General features: G+C 39.7%; 1 long non-coding RNA gene across 2 annotated transcripts in view; it reads left to right on the top strand.

Annotated features, from left to right (window-relative positions):
- Positions 1-26,578, top strand: part of LOC131401910 (uncharacterized) — a 215,292-nt gene that overhangs the window by 30,896 nt on the left and 157,818 nt on the right. The window contains exon 1 of one of the 2 annotated variants that reach the window (XR_009218116.1): positions 17,358-17,377. The exons of the other annotated variant lie outside the window; for it this stretch is intronic. This is a non-coding gene — a long non-coding RNA (uncharacterized LOC131401910). Of the gene's footprint in view, positions 1-17,357; positions 17,378-26,578 lie in introns of those variants that run through there. 2 annotated transcript variants of the gene reach the window in all.

Raw genomic sequence — 26,578 nt, 5'->3', positions numbered from 1 at the left:
ACTTTAGGATATGAATTTTAGGGAGATTGTCAAAAATATAGAAGGGTTTTAAACACTTGGTCAGACAAGATCAAGGAGTTGCTGCTCTTGTCGCAGTGAAACCATGCTTAGTTAACAAACAACAGTTAAACAGTCAAAAACACCTTAATAGAGAGACCTCAGTCTTTTGAACATAGGAAATTACCTTAACAAAACAGATCTCTGTTCTTTAGATAAACTTAACTCAAAGGTAAAGAAAAATCTTTTTAAGTAATAACCTCTATCAAGAGTAGATTAAGAGTAGAATAGGGCCGGCCCTGTGGCTTAGCGATTGAGTGCGCAGACTCCACTGCTGGCGGCCCTGGTTCGGATCCCAGGCGCGCACCGACGCACTGCTTCTCCAGCCATGATGAGGCCACATCCCACATACAGCAACTAGAAGGATGTGCAACTATGACGTACAAGTATCTACTGGGGTTTTGGGGGAAGAAAAAAAAGAGTAGAATAAAATTATCCTTTTAAAAGGAAGAAGACCAAATTTGAATTTTGTACCAGCTTACTTTTGATATTAAAAATCATTTACTTAATCGGATTTAGTTTAATCTTAGCCAAGTTTTATACACTTGACCGTGTATAAAACTCCTCAGGGTTTCTCTTCAACAAACCTTCTATAACTTTTGTTTACATTCAGAATTTGTGCCATGCGCTCCTTTTTTTTCCTTCTAGTACTTTTCAGGGCAAATTTATCTTTCCTAACCAAACAAAAATATTTCCATTTTTCATATCTTCTTAATGAAAACACACATCTTACTCTCCTTGAATACAAACATATTTTTCTTAAGTTTTTAGTAGCTTAATCACATCTTAGAAATTTTTAACCCTTAGAAACCTTAATTTTTAAGTAAAAACTAAGTAAGCAATTATAAAGTTTCTTTTACAATAGCATTTTGTGGCTTGACAAATTTATATGGACACTTTTTATAATTTTTGGAAACATGTTACTTTATAGTACAATCCTTTAAATAAAACACAAGACATGTTTACCAATAGACCCAAAACACCTTTTAGTTTTTCTGTAATAAGCCAAAAGTAGATAAACCTATATTTAGCAATCAATGTCTAATATCTTATCTTATTTGGAAATGATCTAGATACTCAATGAATTTTTTTTTTCCTGAGGAAGATCAGCCCTGAGCTAACATCCATGCTAATCCTCCTCTTTTTGCTGAGCAAGACTGGCCCTGGGCTAACATCTGTGCCTATCTTCCTCTACTTTATATGGGACGCCGCCACACCATGGCTTGATGAGCAGTGCATCGGTGCGCTCCCGGGAGCCGAATCCAGGCCGCTAGCAGCGGAGCGTGCGCACTTAACTGCTACGCCATGGGGCTGGCCCCTCAATGAATTTTTATCATAAAATTTGGCAAAACCCTAAAGTTTTAAGTCACCAAAAAGACTTTAGAAGCTATATACACTATAACATATGATTATTGTCTAAAGATCACTTAATGCTCATTTTTTTCACATCTATTTAGTTATCTGTTCTCAAAAATTATTTAGATTGCCTACAAGACTTTATGAGACATTAGATAATATTAGTCAGTGATGGTGCTCAGATCAAGCTACCCCAGGAGACACCACTCTGGTATGCAGATTGTTTCGAGCTGAGGACAATAAGGACTCAGAAAACTCAGGAAGAATATTTGAGTTTCCCCTCCCAAACTTCCTAAAGAATTTTAAAAAAATATCTGTTTCAGGAAGGAATTATCATGATGGCTGTAAAGAAAATGTAGGATAGAGGTTACAATAGGAAAGGCACCAAGCCCCTTTTATCAAAAACTCTATTTCTCCCTGACCACATTATCTGTAGATGACCCTGAGAAGAGTTGTCAGGCAAACATTTGCATTTCTATCTCCATGTGAGCTGTCTTCTTGCCCTCTGAGGTCCCAGACCACTACCCAACCCCAACACCTTCCTCACCTTTAGCTACAATACTTAAGCAAGCAGCTTAGACAGAGGGACGAGTTGCTCATTTCTGAGTTTCTCCCATGTATACATGTTATTAAACTTGGTATTATTTTCTCCTGCTAACCTGTCTTGTTGATTATTTGGCCAGCCATAAGAACCTTAAGGGAAAGGGCAGAGGGAGACTCTCCCTCTCTCCCGACACCATCATTTATTATTTTTAAGACCAGTTTTGTAATAGAAATAACATCAGTTTATTTGACGAATAAAGGCTGCATATCTGCATTATATCCAATGCTGAAAACTAACAAGCTGAAATAAGCTTTTATTTACCAAAGATTATTTCATATCACGTTAACTGGAAAAACATTTGGATTTAGAAACAACTTTTGTAAGTGCTTACTTCAAGTTAATTGAATAGACATCTTGATTTTGACCAAACCCTCTGGAGCTAAAATATCATGCACATATAACATACATGAAAAGACACACACATAAAGAACAGACAAATGCAACAAAGATTTTATAGCCGCTGTTTTAGAAAATTTAGCAGTTTCTATCTGCAGAAAGCTTCTTAACCATTTTTTTCTTTCAGTCTTAGGCCCCCTGCTGTCTTAGCGCTTGCACAAGTCTCCTGGGTTCAGAGGCCAGGCCACCCAGCCGGGAACTGTCCAGCAAACTCAATTTCCCGATTCTCTTTTCTTTTATTTTGCTACAAAGTCTGAACAATTTCTAGGGACTGTGTAGCGGGTCAGGAGTGTACTGCTTGTGAGTGTTACTCGCTAAAGAAAGGTCGTAATCACTCTCTTACGTGCCTCTGTTTCTCCCGCCCGCAGTCTAGGTACTGCCATGGGGGTTTGGACCTCGGGTGACCAACCCTCCTGTGCGCGTCCCCGGACGAACCTGTGATTAATTAACATGAATGGTAGTGGAGCTCCCTATAGGAAGGACCGTTACACGTCGTGGGGTTCCCCTCTGACACCCCCGATGAGATTCTCAGTTGCCTGAGAATGCCCGAAAGGCCGGGAGGAGCAATGTCCCTTTTCTACGGAGCTGAACAGATTCAGTCTCTCATTTCTCTATCAAGCAGTTTTGTTCATACTTTATAAACATAATTCTTCCCAATTTTAAGCCATATTAATAAGTCACCCTGCCCCATTCACTCCAAAAGTGCCCCCTAGGCTCCCCAGGCCTATGAAATTCCCTTTACATTTCTCTTTCCTAGGAATTCCTCCTTAGGTTCCTCTGACCTAGGGAATGTACCAGTACCCCTTTAAGACACCTAGCCTTTAGCCTTGAAAACAGCTCAAATAAATTATTCTTAAAATAAAGTGGTCTAGGTTTCAGGAGAACTCACTGGGGTCGCCTGAAGAATGCAGTGATCTGGGGGGCACAATGAGCCCCTATTGGTACCCAATGCCAGTTCAGTGTAGATTCCAGGTGGTCTCTGGTGGGTTTCTCTGAAATTCTCCCATGACTACACCAACAAATGTCTATGTAAATAATCCGTAACCAATGTATAAATCAAACTTCGGGTGAATTTATTATGAGCCACCTTTTGAGGACCATGGCCCTGGGCCTTCCTTCCATAAGGAAGGAAGGGCACTGAAGAAGTGGGATGTACAGAGCGGTTATGTATCGTTGAAGAGCATGTATCACATAGGATTGTAATGTAACTTTTACATTAGCCACAAGATCACCATGCCAGGTTGCCCTGCCAGAATAGCTATTGATGGACACAACAGGGTGCAGGTCTGCTGTCTCCATGGGCTTGGCTGGTGACAGGTCTGTTGTCTGGAGCTGGGTGGTCACAGGACGAGTGCAGCAGTATAATCCCAGCTTAGGGAGAAATGCTTATCCTTAAGGCAATGCCAATGAGGGGGAAGCTGCATCCTATCTTAAGGGCATTTACTCTTCTCTTGGAGACATGGCAAAGCAGATACACAATGCAGGTGGCAGGCCCTTTTGGAAAAACAAACTCAGGCTGAATTAGATTTACCTCAAATGGCTTCCTCATATGCTCCAATATATCCTATTGCTTGCCATTTATTTATCAAGCTCAGGGCATGTCTTTCAAACAGAAATCATGGAGAATAGCATGAAGTAGTCACTTACCAACAGATGTCACTGTGGCAACAGAATATTAACAAGTGGCCATCAAATATAACCATTTTCCCAAATATTGTATTTCACTGAATTAATCAAAAAGGGATTCTTCTTTCTTATACTCACAAATCTCAACTCTGAACTTAACACTAGAGGTAGCCAATTTTGAATAAAGACCTTTAACATCAAAGCCAGCCAATAGATCTTGTTAAAGCAAATCCAAACTTGGGAACACTTTGTTTTCAGTCACATGCAAATCCTCTCAAACTCAAGACAAGGTCCCAGTTTTCTGCAGATGGAGAAAAGCTTCTCTTCCTCTTTTTCTATTCAGATAGTGCAGGGAAGAGCCCAAAAGATCTCCTGGTGGAACACGAACAGTTCTTTACAATAGAAATGCAGGCAGTGTTTCCTAGCTTCTTTTCTATAGGCCAAGCGAGACCTGCTGACCTGCCCAGAGGAGCAAACTTCTGGGCTCCAACAGTAAATAAGACTGTGTGCACTTTACTACACCAATGAACTACAAAGATGTATCAAGAAATATTTTGAACACCCACACCTAAGCTCTCCGTTTCCCTCTGTCTAATTCCATGGCTACCTGAACTGAATTCATTCTCCATCCCCATCCCTTTCATGATAGTTTTTATCTCCTTGAATCAGCATGTTATAACATCTAAGAGAAATTTATCAAAACACTTTCTTCAAAATAGCTAGCTGAAGTATAAAAGTTGTAGAGGATCAAGATTTTAAGATGAACGTGATGTACAGAGTAACTGTACTACAAAGTAAAAAGAAAATGAATGAGAACAATAAGAGAAGGAAGAAAAAATTGATAAGGAGAAGGAATATAATAGAGACTAAAATTAAGAAAGAGAGAAAAAAGAAGAAAGAAGGTGTAGGAAAGAGAAAGAGTCAGGAGAAGCATGAGAAATGGCAAAAAGGGGCACGAGCAGAGGGTAGACACCATGTTCAGAGAGAATGACAAGTCAACTGGCTTTTGTGCTGGGCTCAGGTCTAGAGTCACTGGGCTGCATTTGAGAACTCCACTCAGTTCTAACATCCACGGAATGACCACGCCTCATCCAAACTCTGACGACACTGATTACCAGCGCTGTCCTCTCCCGGGACCTGCTGGAGCTTTGGGAACTGCCTCTGTCAGCAGCTCTGGGACTGACAGAGTCCCCATTAAATATTCATCAACTAGGATGGTGGTTTTTGTTCTGAATTACTTTTTTTTAAATTTTATTTATTTATTTTTTCCCCCAAAGGCCCAGTAGATAGTTGTGTGTCATAGCTGCACATCCTTCTAGTTGCTGTATGTGGGATGCAGCCTCAGCATGGCCAGAGAAGCCGTGCGTCAGTGCAGGCCTGGGATCTGAACCGTGATATTTTAAAAAGAATAGGGCCGGCCCCATGGCTTGGCGGTTGGGTGCGCGCGCTCAGCTGCAGGCGGCCCAGGTTCGGATCCCGGGGGCGCCCCTACGCACTGCTTTTCCGGCCATGCTGGGGCCGCGTCCCACGTGCAGCAACAAGAAGGATGTGCAGCTGTGACATACAACTATCTACTGGGGCTTTGGGGGAAAAATAAATAAATAAAAATTAAAAAGTAAATAAAAAGTAAAATGAATAGACACAGAGGTAAATGAAAAAGCATGGAAAGTCCACACATAGACCTCTGCAAATACAGACAAATTGATCTTGGTCAAGACAATAAATGCACTCCAACATAAAAAATAATAGTCTTTTAGGTCTTTAGTCTTTTAGTCTCTGGTCATCATCAACCATGGTGATGATGCAAAAGGATGACCCTATGGAAATAAATGAACAAAGACACAAACTTTGCACCTTAGACATAAATTTACTCAAAATCACTCATCAACTTAAATATAAAATGCAAAACTATAAAAATCATACTGGGAAACAGGAGAAAATCTTCATGATTTATAGTTTGATGATTAGTTTTCATATACAAGACAAAAAGCACAATCCATGAAGAAACTAATTGATCAGGTGGACTTGGTTAAATTTAAACTGTCCAATCTGGGAAAGACAGCATTCACAGAGTGGAAATACAAACTTCTGATTAGGATAATACATTTGTAAAACACATATCTGCAGAAAGACCTGCATGCAAAATATTCAAAGAACCAATCAAATACTGCAATAAGAAAACAAACTCCCCAAATTAAAATAAATAGACCAAAATATGAATAGACAAGTTACCAGAAATATATATATACATGGGAAATAAACAAATATAAATTTCTCAACAACAAGAAATTATTGGAAAATAAAATCCATTGTGCATTAAGAAAAAGCAAAATTAAAACACCAATGAGATACTCTACTCTTCTTGTAAAATAGCTAAAAACCAAAAACTGACAATACCAATTACTGGTGAGGACGTAGGACAATAGGAAATCTCATTGATTGGTGATGGGAATACACACAGTACAACCACTTAAGAAAACATCTTGCTAATTCTTGTGAAGCTAAATATAGTGTCACTATACGGTGCACCAATTGTGCAGCAGTGTATTTCTCCAACTACTGTGAAAATATACATTCACACACAGACCCCTAAGAACATCTAAAAAGCAGCTTTATTCACAATGGCCAAAACCTAGAAGGAACCAATATGTCCTTTAACAAGTGAATGACACCCAAGCGTGGGACACTGAGTGAAGACACTTGAGGCACACATGGGTTACAGGCACAGGGTAAGGAAACACACGAGTTCAGACAGGGGCTAGAGGAACAGTAAATGAAAACACTGGTTGTCTAGATAGGCTGGAGGCACAGAGAATGTAGACAAACACGAGCTGGCATGGGCTGAAGCACAGCGGACAGGCACGCTCAGGGATGGAAAGGGATGCAGACACATGGAATGAGAGAGACATGTGAGGTCTGGTATAAAATGTGGGCACAGGAGATACAGACACTCGAGGAAATGTATGCGCTGCAGGTACGTGAGTGAATTACATTAGTTGTCTGACATGGGTTTTAGAGAGAGTGGATGGAGACCCATATGGGTTGGCAAGGGCTACAGGAACAAGGAATGGAGACTTTTGAGAGGTGGTATGGACAGAGGGGAGAGAAAATCTTGACAACACAAAAGGGCAGACATGGGCTGCAGTCATATGAGATGGTGACACTCGACACAAGAGATGAGCTTCAGGTAGAGGGATGGAGACACACAAAGGCTGGCATGGTTGCAGGCTCATGGGCTGGAGACACTATGGGGCAGACATGGCTTGCAGCACAGAGTTTAGAAATACACTAGGGAAGACAAGAGATACCAGCTACATCTGTGTGTAGCCTTAAATGAATGTATGAGTATGGAAGAAAGACAGGAAATCCACAATCTCAGCTTCTGTCTCAAGAATTAAAAGAGAATAACACTGGAAAAAATACAGATAGGAAACAATAATAAAGATAAGAATCAATGAAATAGAAAAATACTAAAGAAATAAATCAAGCTAAAAGTTATTTTTAAAATATTAATAATGTTAATAAACCACTAGCAAAACCGATTAAGGAAAAGAAAAAGAAATGAAACACAAATGACCAGTATCAGAAATCAAATGAGAAGTATTCTCTACAGAGTGCTTAGATCTTAACAAGATACACCATTTTGTGCAATACTTAGCACTATGAATTAGACAGCAAAGGTCAAAATTCACTTTATAAAAAATCCATATACTGAAACTGACACACACAAAAAAACATAAAATAGGAAAACTGACATATCTACTAAATAAATTGAATTGTTAGATGGTCAAACCAACTAACCAACAAGAACAACAAACACTTTCCACAATCAAAACTCTAGGTCTGGGATTATTAACTATTCCAGACAATAGAGGGAGGAAGGAAGGAAAGGTTCAGATTCCAGATTAGACTGAACACAAAACTAATATAATTTTATTCACATTGAATACAGTACAAAGATGATTCTTTATCACACAGGACCTCTGAAGTTACCTTTCCATTATACTACCCAATAAATTGAACCTAGAGAAGAACTGGAGAAAAAAAGCACAACACTTATTAAATATATATATATATTTTATAATTTTATTTATTTATTTTTTTCCCCCAAATCCCCAGTAGATAGTTGTATGTCATAGCTGCACATCTTTCTAGTTGCTGTATGTGGGAAGAGGCCTCAGCATGGCTGGAGAAGCTGTGCGTCGGTGCGTGCCTGGGATCCGAACCCGGGCCGCCAGCAGCAGAGCACACGCACTTAACCGCTAAGCCATGGGGCCAGCCTTATTAAATATTTTTAATATAGTAAAGAAACTGAGGTGATCTAAACAGAAGAGGAAAATGCTAATAGGTGACAATTACCATCTTCAATGTATGAGGAAGTTCAGAGAATGCTAAATTTAAAAAGTGGATATAAAGTGAAAATTATTTAAATAACACAAAGAAAAATTGTATTATATGGCAAAGTAATATAGCAGACAATCAACCAATCAATAAAAAACCAATTAATTAATGTATATCATTGATTAGAGATATCAGAACTGATTTCTGGAGGTTGTGGAGTTTTTGTCCCTGGAAACTTCTCAGAAACCAACATTAAGCCATTTGTCCTGGATAGACTTTAGACCTTCTCCTGCTGGGGCTCAAGACTCCTTCAAGTTTCTTCTTTAATTTTAATCTACTGCTAAATTAAATGAGAGAAGGCATGGTGAAGTCAAATATAAGTGTGGTCTGGGGGGTTCATTAGAGGAGTGGTAGAGAAACAGTAAACACACCTGGGATGCCGTAGGGTTCTGAGAAGCAGAGCAATAAAAGTCTGTAAAGGGCTTGAGACATATTAGGTCCTCAGAAAATAACCATTGTTATCACTAATAATTCGTTTCCAATAGTGTAGATGAAAGAAAGTTGGCTATTCTGTCAAAAAAATCTTCCTCAAAAATGTCTTAATTGACTGAAGATTGAATAATCAAAGCTGGCTTTGTTTTTAATATTCTTTCCTAGCCAAGTAGGGGTCGAGGGAAGCAAGCAAAGTAATTGGGCAACACTTAGGAGAGCCATAAACCTTGAACTCAGAGTAATCTTTGCTTTAGTCTCTGAAAATTCAGGAGCCTCTATATCCAAATGCCAACACATTCAAGTTGTTGGTGAATCTTGATTAAGATTTTGATAGTTTTGGCTGTCTGCTCAAGAAAAGCATCCTTTGAAACCTAAGGTTTCTAAGCCAGTGGTTCTCAATGTGTAGCTGGTCAGCAGTATCACCTGGAAAATGATCAGAGATGTAAATTCTTGGGTCCGCTATCCTACTGGATCACAAATTGTGGGATGGGCTCAGCATTCTGTGTTAGGGGACCTCCATACGGTTCTAATGCACACTGGAGTTCGAGAACCACTGTCTTAGGAGAAGCCAGTCCTAGGTACAACATAGGGTTAGCAAGGATTCCTCTCTCACGAGGGCTTCTCCTGAGGCCCCATGGACAAAATAAGGATTCTTTTGTATGGCCATAGGAAGAAGTATCGGCTCAACTCCAGGTAGCCTTCTTCAGGAATTTTTCTAATATGACCAGGAGCTCTGAAATTTGGATTCAAAAAAGAAAAAAATATTAAAAATTGGTTCAACGTTCAAGAAATTTTCATGCTTCAGATTGAGGGTGGAGAAGTAGCTGAAATAGAAAAATTTTTCCCAGAGCACTGATCTATCATTTCTTGATGGAAACCACTGAGATCTTTCAGTGGAACTAAACAATGACCAGGAAGGTTATGGTTAGTCTGATGTGTTAGAGGAGAAAGAAGCACAAAGAGGGGGGGGAAAAAAAAGGAGAGAAGAAGAGTAAGGAAGGGAGATAGAAACAGCGACCATCAGTCAGAGATAGTGAGAGGAGGGGGAAAGGAATAGAAGATGCAGAGGGAGAGAAGCAGGTGCCACTCGGTAGGAAACATACCTATTGACACTGTGCACGTGTGCCTTTCATAGAAAGGTGTAAGGTTTCTGAAAAGCAAAGAAAATAAAAACAAATCCATCCAATTTAGTAATTTGTCCTAAATATTAATTGATCAGGTCTGACAATCACTCTGATGTCTTCCTTTTCCTTTCTTTCATCCATGTCTCAAATTCTATGTCCTGCCCTTGTCTAAGGCCTCAGAAACACACCACAATTCAAAGTGTCACAAGGTGAACCTTTTAAATCATTTCAACCTCTTCCTTGCCCTTCTGCACAAAATAGATACCCTACGTGTTAGCTTACCCTTCGGTGCCTGTCAAAAAAACTTTATTCTTAAAAGTAGAGTTTTAGATTTACAGATAATTGAACAGATAGTACATAGAGCTCTATACACTCACCGCACTTCCTCTCCCCTCTCTCCCAAACCCCATCTCCCCTATTAATACATTTCATTAGTATGATACATTTGTTATAATGAATGAACAATATTGAAACGTTATGAACTACAGTCCCTAGTTTAAGGGTCACTCTTGGTGTTGTACAGTTTCATGGGTTTTGACTCACATATAGTGACATGTAGCCACCATTACGTACAGAACAGTCTCACTACCCTAACAATCCTCTGAGCATCATATTAGCTCTTAGTGGCTTTTTAAAATATTAACAGTTGTCAGAATAACGTAAATTTTTACGATGAAAAATGCTTCACAGGTGCTAAGTTTTGTTAGTCTCCCTCTTATGATCACTATTAGAAATAACGAAAAAAAATGAACTCCTATATAAATAGCAAAAATCATAGAATTTTAAAGATAAAAAATATCTGAAAGATTAGGAAATCCCACATTCTTCAAGACCCTGCTCTCCAGTCTCTCAGCTTTGTGTGTCATTTATCTGCTGACTCCGCTGAGGAGAAAAAAAACAATCAATAAAGAAAAACAAAGCAAAAAACAAATTTTGGTTCTAAGTAGTCCTCTTGAGCCCAAGTTAATCAAGCATGGATTCTCTATTATTGCCTATTTGCATCAGGAACATAATTATTAGCTAGAGCCTAATTTGAGAACATTCATTACGAATGAATGATGTCATATCTAAGAACAGAATGGAATTCACTGAGGCTTTATTCTTGGGACATTTGTAGGATTAAGTCAGGACATGCTGTGAGAGTGATAAATAAGTTCTATACATTTTTCTTCACCAAGACCATGGATTTCAGCCACACTTTATACCCATGTACTTTGCAACTATGAAAAACAATTAAACACTGACCTTGAATATTTTGCCCTCAGACTCATTAGTCTTTAAAATATAAATTAAGAAATTTAAATCTAGATGAGTGAAAGACTATGGAGACTTCTAGAATGACACGTTAGCTTCTTTAGAAGTGAAGAATTGACTCTATAAAGCATTTCTATTCCTTCTCATACCTTGACAATAGTGCTACTGTGACTCTGTTTTAAAGAGGATAATGGCAGGCTTTACTTTGATTTGCACCTTTTTGTTTTAAGCACACTTACTTAATATTTCTCAGTCTCTTGAAAACTTTTATCATTAAGCTCAACTTTCATTTATATCACCAGACCTATTTGATGAAGGTGACATGAATATTTACTTGCAAACTCCTCAGAAAATTACTAATTTAACCTTACTTCAGATGATCCATTGTCGAACTCAAACTGGATTTCCCAGGCCCTTCAAAACAGCTCATAACTCTGTGTTTGTACATTTATTTGGGAAGATATTATCTAAGGGTAATTAATCTTCCCAAATGCTTTCTTCATCTCAAACAGCAATACTTCCAAAGTGTCGGGGGAAGAGGGAGACTCTCCCTCTGCCCTTTCTCTTAAGGTTTTTATGGCTGGCCAAATAATTAACAAGACAGGCTAGCAGGAGAAATTAATACCAAGTTTAATAACATGTATACATGGGAGAAAGCAGGGACACTGCGTTTTTCAACACAATAGCAGAAATTCTCGTCTTAAATACCATGTTTAGCCAATGACAAAGGAGGATTTGGGGGGGGGAGTCAGTTACAGGAGATTAACACTAAAGCACAGTAAGCAAGTGTAAGGTTTATTATGCAGCCCCAAGGCCTCACCTTCCACATTGATAAGTCTCTAGAAATGAGCTCATCCCCCCTCTTCCCAATACAGAAAGAGAGATACCTTTACAAATGGAGATTTCCCTTATAAATGTAAATGATTGTCTGGCAACTCCTCGCAGGGTCATCCAGAGAATGTGGCCAGAGAGACAGAACTTCTGATAAGAGGGGCTTATTGGTGCCTTTCTTATTGTAATCTCCATCCTACATTATCTTTACAGCCATCGTGATAGATCTGTTCCAGGAAGGAGCCACCATGTCAAATTTTTTAGGCAGTTAGTGGGGGAGGTCAAATGTCCCTAGAGAAAACAACCAAGGTAAAGAGATAGATTTCATGGTGGCCAAATCTTGATCTCCCACAGTCCCACCTTTGAAACTAAAAGTTTCACAGGCCTTTTGAAACTTAAAGAAGTTTCATAGTCTAGAAGCTGAGTTGGTAGGCTGTTTTATCTCACTGAACACATTTTTTTTTGTCCTGATAATAGATCAGTTTAATTAAGTTTATTTTGGAAGGTGGTGATGCAGGTGGGCTCTCAAGGTTATCCCTATATTATGGAAGTAAACAATCAAGTATTTAATGGAAGTATTTTTATGTAAACAAAAAGAAAAACAAGGTTAATGGTTGGAGCAAATTGTAAACCAGTTTCTGAAGTCAGAGGACAGTCACTTAAGATGATTTTTAGATGTCAGCGTCAAAGTATCTCTTGTAGTTTAAAATGTCTCTGATGGTGTCGTCAGGTCATCTCTTAAGTTTATATCAAGTCTATCAGCTTCAGTTTGTAGAGCTTTAGGAAAAAAGGGCAGGTTCAGTTTTCAGGATTTTAAATGAAAATGATGGAAAAAATTAAAAACATTAGTTTGGACATCTGTAGCCAGATATTTTAGGAGACTAGAAGAAATCAAGATCCAGTCTAGTCAACAGATATAAAACAAAAACCTTAAAAGACAATTAACAAAACTAGGATCTAATATCTGCAAATGTATATTATAGTTTTTACTGAAATATAATTTTTTTAAAATCACCCTCATTTTTATTAAGATAGCCAAATTAAAACTAACTAGTTTGTAAAATAAGTCTAGTTCCAATAGAGTTGGCCCAATTATTTATATAAGTACAGCAAGAATAGCAATTGATCACATAGGCTCTTTTAAATCTGCTTTGTTGGATCTTTTTATAAAGAATCTTAGATTGAACTTTAAAGGCCTCTCCAGGCCAGGAAAGCCAAGTCAAGGATTTTGTCATCAGACTTCGCCTGTAATATCTACAGATTTGGGTGAATTTTTTTTTTTGAGGTTTTTTCAAAATATTTTGAGGTTTTCTGTACCTGCCAGATAAGTGACATTTTTTACTTATCTTGGTAAGTGTTGCTTGGAACTTAAGGTACCAGGCCAATAGTTGTACGTGGCTTTATTCTATAAAGTCCAATCTTTATTTTTCAAAAGCTGTATGGTTATATCGCAAATATGATGTTCTAGTCACAACCTTGGTAATATAACCAGTGTTTCTAATTGTGTCTTGTTATAAGGAGAACAGATTCTTATTGAACTTGTGCAAATAACTATATTGCCATGAAAACAACAATATTCACTTACTAAGAGTTTTTAAATTTGAGGGATCAGATAGAGAGAAAAAGATAAATATTTTAATTTTACTTATAAAAGTATAAGTACCAAATTGTTATAAGTCATAGTTAGTTCAGGAGAAAAGAGAAAAAGTTTTTTTTAAATCTGAAAAAACAAAACATTAAAAATTCAGTAATATTTCAAATGAAAAATCATAAAAATTATAATTTTTAATTATTATCTTTTTTAATCAATCAAACAAAATATTTCTATTCTTTGTTCCTTTTTTATATATCTTATTTTTCCTGTACACAGACATTTTTTTTTAATTTTTAGTAGCTTCAATCATATATATTAATTAGAAATTTTAACCCTTATAGACTTTGACTTTTAAGTAAAAACTAAGTAAGCAGTTATAAACTTTTTCTTTATTAGCATTTTGTGGATTGGAAAATTTATGAACACTTCATAACTTCTAGAAATATGTTACTTTATAGTACAATCTTTTAATAAAACACATGTTTACCCATAGACCCAAAACACCTTTTAGTTTTCTTGTAATGAAAAGCCAAAAGTAGACAAATGTACATTTAGCAATCAATGTCTAATATCTTATCTTATTTGGAAATGATGATATTCAGAGAATTTTTATCATAAAATTTAGCAAAACTCTAAAGTTTTAAGTCACCAAAAAGAGTTTGGAAGCTGTAACCACCATAACACATAATTATCATTTAAAGTTCATCCAACATTTATCTTTTTCACAACTATTTAGTTACTTATTCTCAATAATTATTTAGATTGCCTACAAGACTTCATAAGACTTCAGATAAAATTAGCCATCATTTAAATTACTATTTTTGTTAACCAGTTCTGTAATAGAAATAACATCAGTTTTTTTCTTACAAAATTTCATGTAAATTTTATCACCTCTTATACCTTTAAACGTAGTTATCATTAAGACTTTTATCAATAAGTCTTGGTCTTATAATTTTGGACAAGGGAAGCATTCCCAGTCAGACATTTTAAAACATACTCAGGCAAAGTTGATGTAACCTCTATATAAAATTAGCTCAAACATTCCAACCTTTATAATCTTATCAATACTTACCCTTTTACATGTTCTCAATTTAATTGTAACCTGAGTCAAGGTCTTAAGGCTAGTCAAATTTTTCTGTTCCTTTTTTCTGGCCTTTTCTTTGGTACCAATTAAACAATTATGTGAGAGCTTTCAAAACAATTTTTTTCCCCCAATTTAAAAGTTTTTCCAATTTAAAGGATCCGTCGTCTGGCCATTGACGAGTAGGATCTTCTTTTGTATATTTATTCTAATAGTGACTCAAACCAATAAGCCTTTTTAAGGAAAGACCCGGAGGTAACTTTCCACGTTTAGAATAAATCTACCATGGACGCAAGAGGCATCTCTGGTGAGGGCGCAGATGATGTAGCCCCCATGATCTACAGAATTTACTCTCAAAGATATTCAGAAAAAGTAAAGACCTTCATTGCACAGGCGGTAAGGATGGTGTAGTGAAAACGGTGTCTCCGGTCTCCCACAATAGTGTGGGACGCCTCCAGTCACAGACCCGCTAATCTGTGACACCGGGCAGGCGATACTGGAATGAGATTTTTCCAGCACTAACAAACAACGAAGTTTAAGACGACAAAAGCCCTTATGGACTGGGCCCTTTATGACAAACTCCCCTGAGAGCTTGGCACAGCCGGACAAAGAGACAGTTCGGAACCCCAGTCTACTCGACTGGCCACCAAGGGGCACCTCGGTAAACGTACCTTCCATATGGTGGAGACCAAGGAGAATATTTTCACTGGTCACAAAGCCAAGTTTTCTCAGGACACAGAACAAGACAGAGACTACTCTGGGAGGAAAAGGGATCAAGATCAAAACCAAGAGTACTCTACCAAATTTAAACCAAGAGTCACTAAAAGCCCAAGAAACTAGTTTCCCAAATATTTTCTCCTGCCAATCTAAATTTAGAAAGAGAAAAAATTCTCACCATTTCCTTCCGTCAGACTCCGCAGATAGAGATTCCGGGAGGCTGACATGGTAAGAAGTCTTACCTTTTGCTGGCTTTCGTCAGGCGTTCCCGTATCTCACCATCTGCAGTAGTCCAGGGAGAAGGCAGGTCTTCCAGCCAGAGAAGGCAACTTGCCAGCCAGTGTGGATCCTGCTGACTACACCAAAACTCTTGAGAAAAGAGGGAGAATCTCCCTCTGCCCTTTCCCTTAAAGTTTTTATGGCTGGCCAAATAATTAACAAGACAGGTTAGCAAGAAAAAATAATACCAAGTTTAATAACATATATACATGGGAAAAAGCAGGGACACTGCGTTTTTCAACACAATAGTAAAAATTCTCGTCTTAAATACCATGTTTAGCCAATGACAAAGGAAGATTTTGGGGGTGGGGGGAGTCAGTTACAAGAGATTACCACTAAAACACAGTAAACAAGAGTAAGGTTTATTATACAGCCCCAAGGCCTCACCTTCCACATTGATAAGTCTCTAAAAATAAGCTCATCCCACCTCTTCCCAATACAGAGAGAGAGATACCTTTACAAATAGAGATTTCCCTTATAAATATAAATAATTGTCTGACAACTCCTCACAGGGTCATCCAAAAAATGTGGCCAGAGAGACAGAACTTCTGATAAGAGGGGCTTGTTGGTGCCTTTCTTATTGTAATCTCCATCCTACATTATCTTTACAGCCATCATGATAGATCTGTTCCAAGAAGGAGCCACCATGTTAAATTTTTTAGACAGTGGGGGAAGTCAAATGTCCCTAGAAAAAACAACAAAGGTAAAGAAATAGATTTCAGGGTGGCCAAATCTTAATCTCCCACAAAAGTTTTAATGAAAATGTGGCCGATTTGGTGAAAACCAAGTGAGTTGTTTGTTTTAACATGCCAATGAGATTAAGAAATAAGTATTTTAATTATTGTTATTGATTACAAATATCAGAAGTTAAGAAAACAAACTTCTTTGTCCAAAGACATTTCTGCAAGTGAAATCATCTGAAAAACTGACAGCTAGCCTCCCGTTTTAACCACTAAACCATAAGAAATGTAATACCACGGGCAAACACTTGAGCCTTGTCACCTGCATGAGTCCCCAACGCTGTGGCCCCATCAGGGCCACAGATCAGGGGAAGGAACCGGCAGAGATGAGACAGCTGTCCTCTCAGTGTCCTTCCTTCCTGGGTCAGAACTCGGTGCCAGCTGCTCGCTGTCTACTCTTCTGGGGAAGCAAAGAATTCTGGGGACACGACACATTCAGTGTTAAGGATGTCATCATTCTTTTTTAAACAAATGTTAGATCATGTGACGAGCTTCTCAGGACAGGAGGAGCCGCCTCAAGGGAAGGCAGATCTTCTCTAGGAGCTGACGATCATCCAGGGAGAGCAGAGTCAAGGGCTGCAGAGCGCCAGCCTGATCCCGCTCTCCCTCTGACCCCCTCCCAGCGCCCCCCCAACAGTTCCCATTGTATCCTCCGAGGCCCGCGCATGCGCAGAACCAGCGCTCTGAGCGGCAGAGGGGCCGGTGAGCTGGAGAGTGCGGGGGCGCGTGCACTGGAGGTGGGGTCCCTGGTGTGGAAGTGGCTGCCTCAGACGTTTGTGTGGTGGGGGGATTGGAGGTTTCTGGATCCTTCCTCCAGGATTTTCAGCGCTGGGGAGCTCTCCTTTCTGCAGTGTGGAGGAGCGCTGGGCAGGAGGCGGCACCGAGGTAGGCGGTGGGCGGCGGACTCTGTGTGGAGATCTCCACCCCAGATGGCGGGAGCGCGGTGTCGGGGGCGGTGGATGGAGTCGGGGGCGGGGCTGCTGGCGGGCTGCCTGAGGCGGGCGAGCCCAACGTCTGTCCCTTGGAGGAGCAGAGGAGCGCTGCCTGGCCGGCTGGTCTCTCTGCCTTGGCGGGGCCCCACCCAGCGGAGGTGCAGGGGGCGGCAGGGAGTCGCCTGCCCTCTGTGCGCGCCCTTGAGTTCGTGCCCCCGGGGGCCCCGTCTAGGCCAGGTCTCGACATCCCCGGGTGAACACTTTCTTTCAGAAGACGCCCGTGGTCAGCGCTCCTCTGCCTGACTCCACTCAGGCTACTGAGCTCCTCATTGCGTTCTTTAAACAAATAAACATTCCTACTTCTTTGGGACCACCGTTATAGAAAAGACAATCCAATTAATGGTTTCTGATAATTGACTCTATATTTGCAAGGCAAATTTGATGGCTGTGAATGGTTGTAAACGGCATTTAATGAAAGGAGCTTTAAACAATCTTTGGTGAAAATTATGTAAGTCCCTAATAATAACTCACCTTCTGTTAACATAGACTAATGACTGATCAATTGATGATTGACATAATGTGTATGGAATTTTGGTTTCAGTGGAAAGGTTTTTCTTGGCAGTTGGTGCTAAAATTAAAATCGGATAAGGAGGAGGTTTTTAGAAGTAGTATGTAGTGTGTGTTTTGTCTCCATACTCATTTAGAATTGTAAGAATTTAGATTTGGAAAGCTCATAGAACAAGAATTTTCAAATTTTGATTTGACTGAGAGGGTGAAGGGTCAAAAGGCCAAATACGGTAGGATTTCATTTATATGATATTCTAGAAAAGATAAACCATAGGGAAAGACAACAAATCATTAGTTGCCATTAGTTTTAATATTTAGTTAATCATTTAGTTTAATAGTTTAATCATTAGTTTTAATATTTCTGATTTAAAAAAATACATTTTAATGATAGCATCCTAATTATGCTTTTGAATGATACCAGAATTTAACAACCTACGAAATTCTGCAGGAGGAACAAATGACATGTTGGTTATTGGTGTCTTTGAAGTGTAAGTATTGTTGGTAATGAATCTAAATAAGCTTTTTTGGATTGTGAACTACTGATTTTTTTACTAGATCCTGTTGGACATGGCATATTACAAGTTTCAAAAGGCTCTTTAAATTATTGTAGCAGGCTGAAGCTATTAAATTATAATGTAAGATCTTTATAGATGAAACAGGCAAAAATACAAAAAGCCATTCATCTTTTTATCTTTGTTAAAATATCAAGTAAATCTTACCATATACATGAATGACTTTTGGCTAGACAGACCTGAACTTCACAAGTTGGACTCATTAGTATGGTGAATTTGTTTTGGAATGTTAAAATGGGAGAGGACATATGTTTTTCCTGAGGGTGACTCAAATCAATATGGTGGGTTTCGCTGTTTATACGCTCTTTCTGAGTTACGATCTTGATTAAACAGCTCGTCATAGACGTACCAAGAAATTTGGGCCATTTTATGTACCAATATTTTAAGATGTCCAATTTCCCTGATAGTTTCTGATTTCAGGGTGTCTGGGAAAAACAGTTTCTCAACATAGGTACTTTGGAATACAATTTTTGATTGTTGACTTATTGAGTCATAGAATTGTGGAGTTGGAAATAATTTCAGTGGTTGTAGAGCCTAACCTCTTCATTTTCCAGGAAATGGAAAGTGCGATATCTCAAGTTGTCATCCATAGTCTGACTGCTACTTAGTGGCAGAGTTGGAACTAAATGCTCAGATGCTTGTCTCCAGATTCCTAGTACAGTGCTCTCTGTGCTAACTACTATTAAGTAGACAAACCAATGAGTTACCTTCCCAGATCATATACGTAGCCAGCAGGGTTGATTCTTTCCCATATGCATTTTTTCCTTTCTTTTTTAAATAACTACTAACCACAATTAATTCAGTCCCTTATCATGTTTAATGACTATCCTTGTGTGTGTCTCCTTGAGCACATGTGGACTCCCTAGAATGGACACCAGCTTGTGAGTGGATTACAGGAGCAGAGGCTGATGTGCATCTGCAACTTGACGAGCTGCAGCCAAATCATCCTCTGAAGTTTTAAGAATTTTCATTCCCGCCAACAGTGTCTAAGTCATCCTTGCCCTGGGAATTGTCAGATCGGCATTGTCAAATTTTTAAAGTTTTGCCAATCTGATGTGTGAGAAATGATGTATTTGTTTTGTCTTTGTACAACTGTTTTGACAAAGCACAGAGCTGTGCAACTACCAAAATCAAGATACAGAATAGTTCTACCACCCAGAACTCCCTTCAGCTGCTCTTTTGTAGTCAACTCCTCCCCCACCCTTAACCCCTGGTGGCTAATGATCTGTTGCCTTTCCCTGTGGTTTGTCTTTTCTAGAATATCGTATAAATGGAATCCCACAGTATTTGGCCTTTTGAGTCTGGTTTCTTTCATTTAGCAAAATACATTCATTTTAGTGTTCATCCATGTTGTTGCCTGTATCAGCAGTTCCTTCTGTTTTATTGCTGAATGCAGTATCTATTGTATGAATGTACTACAGTTGATCCATCCAGCAGTTGAAGGACATTTGAGTTATTTTCAGTTTTGTCTTTTTTGACTAGCAAAAATCTGATATAAATATTTGCAAACAAGTTTTTGTGTGAACATAAGTCTTCTTCTCTTGGGTAAGCACCTAGAAGTGGAATTGCTGGGTCACATGGTATGTGTATGTTTAACTTTATTTGAAAAACTGTTTGTGGTAGCAAAGTCATGGCCCACAAAGATGTCCTAAACCCTGGAACCTGGGAATATTTTAGTTTACTTGGCAAAGGTGAATTAAATTTGCAGATGGAATTAAGGTTGCTAATCAACTGATTTTAAAATAGGGAGATTATCCTGGATTATCCAGGTGGGCCCAGTGCATCACAAAGGCCCTTAAACGGGAAAGAGAAGCAGTTGAGTAGAAAAAAAGATACTACTAGAGAAGCAGGGCCAGAGAGTTGCAGAGTTCTTGGTCTTGAGGGTGGCAGAGGGGGGCCATAGGCTAAGAAATGTGGTGGTCTCTAGAAACTTGAAAAGGCTAGGAAATGGATTAATTTTTAGAGTCCCCCCAAAAAGAACCTAGCTCTGCCAACACCTTGATTTTAGCCCAAGGAGACCCGTGTCAGACTGCTAACCTACAGAACTGTAAAACAATAAACTGAGTTGTTTTAAGCCATGAAATTTATGGTAATTTGTTACAGCAGCATAACAAACTCCACTTTAAAACTGTTTTCCAGGGACCAGCCCCATGGCTTAGCGGTTAAGTGCTCGTGCTCCGCTACTAGCATCCGGGGTTCAGATCCCGGGCGTGACCGACACACCGCTTCTCTGGCCATGCTGAGGCCACGTCCCACATACAGCAACTAGAAGGATGTGCAACTATGACATACAACTATCTACTGGGGCTTTGGGGGAAAAAATAATTAATTAATAAAAAAAATTTTTATTATAAATAAAATTATAAAAAAAATTTATTGATAAATAAAGTTATTAAAAAAATTTATTTATTTTTTCCCCCAAAGCCCCAGTAGATAGTTGTATGTCGTAGCTGCACATCCTTCTAGTTGCTGTATGTGGGACGCGACCTCAGTGTGGCCGGACAAGCGGTGCATTGGTGCGCGCCCGGGATCCGAACCCGGGCCACCAGCAGCGAAGCGCCCGATCTTAACCGCTACGCCATGGGGCTGGCCCAGGAGTGCACTTCTAAAGGTCCTGACAGCCATTCCTTGAGATGAGGACAGGGTGTCTGTCTCCCAGACTCTGTGAGAGGAGAGAAGTGAAACTTTAATCATTTCCAACCAGCAGACACAACTGGCCAGATCACACTGCACTGACCAACACTCTGTAACTTTTCCCTCCCTGACGCTACTGAGCCCCTGCTCACCCCTCTGCCTGCTCCCTCATTCTCCCTTTCAAATGCCCAGTCACCTCTGTACAAATCAAATTGAGTTCAGTTCACCCTGTTCCCTCTTCCCTAGTGCAGTGGTATATTACTGATTATAATCTGTCCTGACCACTTTCACTAGAGCCTGGCTTTGTTTATACTCTAGGTTTAACACACATACAGATAATCTCATGCATATGCATAGATACGCATATACCAAGACAACCATGGGTCCTCCAGGACCAGTTCAAGTGACCTCATCTTATCAACAGAGTAGCTAAGAGTTTTCTTTCAGGAACTGAGACCCCTCATCCAGATCAGACCAGTTGGGACCACCAACTCATCAACTGGGAGTGCACAAATGCTTTATAAGTGACCTTTGGACATCAAGGAGCTAAAAACTCCATTCTCTGATCATGGTAACACTGCCAATTTGTGAACATACATCCAATGAAGAGCCACAAAGCTTGACTTTGCTTGTGCAGATCATCACTTACCTCACTTCTCCTTACTTCCAATCATGTACCTCAACACGTCAGACCACCCTGCCCTTCATCCCATAAATTGTGCCCCAAGACCTGGATCAGGGAGACAGATCAGAGACAGACACATGCCCCCTGTCTCCTTGCAGATCAATCTCACAAAATAAAGCTACACATCATTTCCCAAAAGCTGATGCCAGAATAATTGGATTTTTTAATGTGCATTGGGCAAGAGAAACCCAATATTGTGCAGTAACATCAATACATATATATGCACTTACTGATTGTTTTATCTTTTTTATTTTCTTTTCTGAGGAGGATTCACCCTGAGCTAACATCTGTTGCCAATCTTCTTCTTTTTGCTGAGGAATATTCACCCTGAGTTAACACCTGTGCCAATCTTCCTCTATTTTGTATGTGAGTGGCCACCACAGCCTGGCCACTGATGAGTGTTGTAGGTCCACGCCCAGGAACTGAGCCAGGACCACTGAAGTGGAGTTCTCTGAACTTAACTACTAGGCCATGGGACCGGCACATCTCTAAATGTTTTAAAGATGTTACTAGATATGCAAATGAAGTTTCACTATGATCTCTGGATTTCCTTTCTGCTCCTTTAGTCCCTCACTTCAGTGTATGTGTTTCTTGCTCCATCATTCATGTTAGAGGAATTCCTCAAATATCAAGTGGTCCTTGGCTACCTGTTCATATTTCTGTGATGGGAAGAAAACAGCTGAGTAGGATCTCTGTGGGCCTGATGGGGCCTGTGAATGTCTGGACTCAATGTTTCTTCAGGGGTGTTGAGTGTTGAACTGGTAACAGGCAAACAATGTTGGTGCCCACACTGATTAATAACATACTTATTCCACACATTCCCACAATGACAGACATCCTCTGAACACGTGGAAATGCTGACAACACACACCCACATACACACTATTTGCAAATGACCATCAGCAGTCAGACTGTAAACTACATCTGATAATGCACACTGATACTCAGAACATACACACAAACTCACACACACATACAGACCACTCACTGTCTCAGAGCCCACAGTGACTTGAACTCTCTAAACACACACACACGTCAACAAAACACACCTTCACATAATGACATAATAGCCATGCACCCTGTGACCATACAGAATTGCTGAACACACACACATCCACACAACAAGGAACGTGGTCGTGCACCAGTGGGCTTGATCAAGAGGTTTTTCACACCTCAGCATCAACATGTACACTCCAGGGCGAGAGGGAGAGGCAGAGGGCATAGGGAAAAAATGTGGGGAGCTGTCAGGAGGCACTTGCATAAAGCAAATATGATACCTGAAAAGCTGGTTGCTAAATGACATGTGACTCAAGGGTAGGAGGACCCAAGAGGATCTGAAATGGTACAAAGAAAGTGACTGATACAAACCCATCACAAGATATTTAAATGTAAGGAACAGTGATATTTTAAATGGCACTGAAGAGAGTGCATCAAAGCTTAGATATAATTCCAAACAATGAATGACATGGAATTCTGGCCAAAGAACAGCCATTATTGCTGTTAAAAGTCCTATTTAAATGTTTCGTATACAATTATAGAAATATTCCTTGAAAAATGACAAATATTCATTGGTTTAAAATATTTAAAACATTTCAGGATAAAATTACTGCAGCTTCCACTTTTATTGAGTAGCTTTTCTTGGGCAGCTATAAGAGCTTGACAAAGCACACAACAGCTGTTTGGAGGGTTGTAGAACATCCTGTGCAGACACGACTTGGGGCTCTACAAGCTCTGAGACAAGGGAAGCACAAGATTGTGAGCACCAGCTCCATGCGGCTTCTCTCCTAAGGCATTTGCTATTTCAATGGTGAGAGAAGAGAGTCTGAGCAGAAAGAGGAGGAAAAATGAACTGAAATTTGGTTCCAGACAAGTCCAGTAACTTCTGCTTCCAGTCAGATGTAAAGGCAGAGCAACAGTTAAACATTGATTTAATAAATACTGTATGTTTGAAAACACCAAAGGGATGTGGAAGCAAACAGGACTAGATGAAATAAAATTTCAAAAAGGAAGGAGCCTTTTTAGGTGAGATTGCCAGACATGCCCTCACCCGGGGGAATTTGCTGAATCTGGACTCTGATAATCAAACCTGTCTTTCCAGAAGACAATTGTAAGTACAGTCTGTCATAGTTGATTTATGTTAGCTTTTAAATAACACAAGTTTTCTTTGTTAATTTTTACTGCCTCCACTAGGAGACTCTATGAAGGGAAAGACATTGTATCATTTGCCACATGATCTCCAGAACATTCTTCAGTTGGGGCTGTATGACTTCTATAAATATTTATTAATTGTTGGTTTCATGAATGCTATGGACTGAATGTCTATGTAATCCAATTTCATAAGTTAAAATCCTAATCCCTGATGTGATGGTATTTGGAAGTGCAGCCTTTGGGAGTTAATTAGCTTAGATGAGGCCATGAGTGTGATGCCCCCATGATGGGATTAGTGCCCTTACAAGGAGATGGAGGGCCAGAGCTCTCTCTGCCAGATGAGGGTAGAGCAAGAAGCTGTCCTTCTGCAAAACAGGAAGAGAGCTCTCATCAAAAGCTACTCAGCTTGAACCTAGATCTTGAACATCCAGTCTTCAGAACTGTGAGGAATGCACTTCTCTTGTTAAGAGTGCCCAGTCTAGGGATGTCCCAATGGTGCAATGGCTAAGTGTGGGTGCTCTGCTTCGTGGCCCCAGGGTTCATAGGTTCAGATCCCAGGCATGCACCGATGCACTGCTTCTCAAACCATGATGTGGCAGCGTCCCATATAAAAAGTAGAGGAAGATGGGCAAATACGTTAGCCCAGGGCCAATCTTCCTCAGCAAAAAAGAGGAGGATTGGCATCAGATGTTAGGTCAGGGCTGATTTTCCTCACACACACACACACACACACACACACACACACACAACCCAAAGATGCCCAGTCTAGGGGTCTGCCCCATGGCCTAGTGTTTAAGTTCAATGAGCTCCTCTTCGGTGGCCTGAGTTCAGTTGCTGGACACAGACCTATAACACTCATCAGCAGCCATGCTGTGGGCATGACCCATATACAAACTAGAGGAAGACTGGCACGGATGTTAGCTCATGGTGAATCTTCCTCAGAAAAATATAAATAAATAAAGTGCCCAGTCTATGACTAGGACAATGAGTGTGTGAATAAGTTCATTTAGATTGACGATCCTTCTTCTACATGACACGTTATTGTCAATGATTCCTAAATTGTTGTGAGTCAAATTTCCCTTAAGGATCATAAAGATGTTAAGGCCCTTCTCCCTAGTTATGCACATATTGATACACATGAAAACATGTTGCGTCAAGTGCTTTATTGACACCTTAGTCTCTCACTAGATCCTATTGGCCTTCAGTGAACCTCAGTGTTACAGTCAGTGTATTCCCCAAAGGGCAATAAAGGAAAGTCCCTGGACTAGAGAGGGGTCGGTATCCATCGTGCAGCTCCTGCCCTCTGCCCAGCCAGCTCCAGGGCAGGGTCAATTTACAAGATAGGCTTTTCTCCAGGCAGCTCTGTGTTTCTCCCAGCCTGTTCTCATTTAGGATGATCTCACCAGGAAGAATGAGTGGAAATTTGGAGGGAAGAGCTACAGAAGGCATCTCCCAGGGGAAATTCTTTGTGGTTACATGACCTAGAATGTGGACACCTGACTGCTCTAAGGTGTCCTGAAAATGGAACCCTTCTCGTGTCTGCAATATCCTTCCATGTCCTCTTTCCCCTCCATCTCTCTGTTCTTGGTGGAAAAATTCCCTTGGCAACGAGAATAAAAAAATGAAGGTAGGGAATGGCCCATTTCCAGTCTCAGATTTCTGTGAAATTTTACTGCCTATCCCCAGTCTCCCAGGACTGATACTCTTTTTATTCTTTTAAGATTAGATTACATTTTAATCTCCTTTAATCAGAGTTTTCTCTCATCCTTGTTATGTATATACATGTTCTAATACATAATATTGAAAACATTATTTTTGGCCCTACAATTTCCAGATTCACTCATAGTTGTTTTCTGATGGATGCATGCCTTTGTAATTATGTTTATAACTCCATTAACTATAGAAATTGACTAAATGATGAGTAGTAATGTACTAATACAGGAAAATGGCCCATTTTTATTCAACATAAAGTTTCATGTTTTCATCAAGACAAATACATGAATACTTAATTGTTCAGCAAAAACTCTTACTGTGTACAAGTGAGCAATTATAAATCCATTGGAGTTGGTTTACCTTGTCGATTATTCCTTGTTTCCGAATTGTGCATTCAGCATTTCCATGAACCCATTAGAATCCTGCATCTTTATCCTACCATTTTATTTTTTTTGTTATAATTTTTATTTATTTATTTTTTCCCCCAAAGCCCCAGTATATAGTTGTATGTCATAGCCGCACATCCTTCTAGTTGCTGTATGTGGGACTTGGCCTCAGCATGGCTGGAGAAGCGGTGTGTCGGTGTGCGCCTAGGATCCGAACCCGGGCTGCCAGCAGCGTAGCTCACACACTTAACCACTCAGCCACGGGGCCTGCCCTATCCTACCTTTTTAAATACTAGGTCATTGACAAAAGTCCACATGACTTGTTCAGTTGTGTGCTAATGAGTCCTCCGTAGGGTGTCTTCCCGGGTACGTTTTCCAGTGTGAACTCCAGCTGATGGCCTTGTGACACTGATATAAATACTGGTGTCTCCACAGATCATGGGGCCAAT

This window comes from Diceros bicornis (genome assembly GCF_020826845.1).
Source record: "Diceros bicornis minor isolate mBicDic1 chromosome 22 unlocalized genomic scaffold, mDicBic1.mat.cur SUPER_22_unloc_1, whole genome shotgun sequence".
In the NCBI taxonomy this organism is placed as follows: domain Eukaryota; kingdom Metazoa; phylum Chordata; class Mammalia; order Perissodactyla; family Rhinocerotidae; genus Diceros; species Diceros bicornis.
This window is presented reverse-complemented; position numbering and strand designations above follow the sequence as displayed.